This window comes from Eumetopias jubatus, unplaced genomic scaffold (assembly GCF_037043125.1).
Source record: "Eumetopias jubatus isolate StellerSeaLion01/CBP00866 unplaced genomic scaffold, mEumJub1_p1.0 scaffold_11, whole genome shotgun sequence".
Classification (NCBI taxonomy): domain Eukaryota; kingdom Metazoa; phylum Chordata; class Mammalia; order Carnivora; family Otariidae; genus Eumetopias; species Eumetopias jubatus.
This window is the reverse complement of record NW_028274817.1, coordinates 11,820,370-11,822,583: the sequence shown is the minus strand read 5'-3', so window position 1 is coordinate 11,822,583 and position 2,214 is coordinate 11,820,370. Positions and strand designations below refer to the sequence as shown.

At 39.0% G+C, this 2,214-nt stretch overlaps 1 pseudogene; it reads right to left on the bottom strand.

Moving 5' to 3' along the window:
• Nucleotides 1-1,611: 1,611 nt before the first annotated feature.
• On the bottom strand, nt 1,612-2,008 carry LOC114224602 (large ribosomal subunit protein eL31 pseudogene; annotated as a pseudogene).
• Nucleotides 2,009-2,214: the final 206 nt, after the last annotated feature.

The following is a 2,214-nucleotide window of genomic DNA, read 5'->3' as shown; positions in this document are numbered from 1 at the left end:
ACACTGAGGTTTATATTTTGCCTAGTTCCTATGTATTTTTTAGTATAAATTATATAAAGCAATATATGCACGTGGGTTAAAAAATCAAGTACCATAGAAGGTCATATTTTGAAAAGTCAGTCTCCCCTGCCCCCACGCTAGACTCCCCAGGGGCCATTATTGCAACAGTTTCCTACATCTCCTTCCAGTAATTTTCAACAGTGATATACAAATATGTATATATGCATCCTTTGAAATCATAAATGGGAATATACTGCACAAACTATCCAGTACCTTGTTTCTTTTCACTGACTGATTCACTGAGGAGACCGCCATTATCACCCAAGTCCAATTTCCTCATCTCTTCTCTACACTTCAGCAGCAGCACATTTAATTGAAATTCTTATTGAGATAATTGAAAATTCCTATGCCGATGTAAGAAATAATACAGAGAGATCACTTACTCGCTTTGCCCAGTTTACCCACATGGCAACATTTTGCAGACTATAGTATAATATCACAACCAGGATATTGACATTGATATAATCCACCAATCTTACCCAAATTACCCCAGTTTTACTGATCCTCATTTGTGTGTGTGTGTGTGTGTGTGTGTGTGTGTGTGTGTGTGTGTGTGTGTTCTGTATTTACTTCTATACATTTTTCCCTCTGGTATAGGTTCATGTATCCATCACAAAACTCAACATACTCAACAGTTCCAACAACATAATGATCCCTCCTGTTTCCCTTTATAATCACACTCACCTCTCTCCTGCTGCCTCCTCCTTCAACCCTAATCACTGGCAACCACTAATTAGTCCTCCATTTTGTTATTTCAGAAATGCTATATAAATGGAATCATGCTTTTTAAACTTTTGGAGATTGGCTTTTTATCACTCAGCATAATTTCCTGGGGATTCATCCAAGTTATTGCATGTATCAATAGATGATTCCTTTTTATTGTTGAGAACAGTATTCCATAGTATGGATATACATACCACAGTTTTTTTTAACCATTCACTTTTTGAAGATGATCTGGGCTGTTTCCAGTTTCTGTCTATTAAGACTAAAGCTGGGGTGGGCCAGTTGTACAATAGAATAATACATCTGATTATAGAAGAATAAAGCAGCTATGAACATTTGTGTATGGATTTTTGTATAAACATAAAATTTCCGGGGCACCTGGGTGGCTCAGTCAGTTAAGCATCTTCCTTTGGCTCAGGTCATGATCTCAGGTCCTGGGGTCAAGCCCTGCATTGGGCTCTCTGCTCAGTGGGGAGTCTGTCTCTCCCTCTCACTTTCTCTCTGTTCTCTCTCTTTCTTGCTCTCTCAAATAAATAAAATCTTTTTTAAAAAAACACAAATTTTCCATTTCTCTGGGATAAAGGCCTAAGATGCCCTTGTTGGGTCATATGATAACTGCATTAAGACTCTGCAAAATTAGTTTCCAGAGTGGCTGTAACATTTTACATTTTCTCAGAAAGGCATGAGTGATCTAGTTTCTCTGAATCCTCACCAACACTTGGTACTGTAACTATTTTTTATTTTAGCCACTCTGATAGATGTGTAGTCTACTTCATTTTGGTTTCAATTTGCATTTCTTTTTTTTTTTTTGCAGTTTTATATCTTTATTTGACAATCAGCGATTAGTTCTCATCCACATTAACTGTCTGTAGATTTTTGAAAGTGGTGACAGGTACATAGGTAACCAGTGTGTAGAGCTGTTTGGTGAATCTTCATCCTCATTACGTTTTCTGGACAACCGCACACGGATACGGTATGGAACATTCCTTACTCCTTTGGCCCAGACAGCTTTGTTGAGCCTGGTGTCAATGCGCACATCTGGAGTTCCCATCTCCTTCATGGCAAATTTCCGGATCTCTTTGAGTGCCCGAGGGGCACGCTTCTTAAAACCCACTCCATGGATGTGCTTGTGAATGTCGATGGTGTGTTCTCTGGTCACTACTTCATTGATGGCAGAACGGTCCTTCTTCTTCTCACCACCCTTCTTCGCGGGAGCCATTCTGCCGGGCCCTGGTTGGAAAGGAAGCTCAATTTGCATTTCTTTGATGGCTAATGATGTTGAACATCTTTTCATGGACTTATTTGCCATCTATGTATCCACTTTGGTGAAATGTCTCTTCATCGGGTCTCCCCATCATTTTATAATTTGTTCTGTTAGTGCTGAGTTTTGAGATCTCTTTATATATTCTTAGTACTAGTCTTTGTCAGATA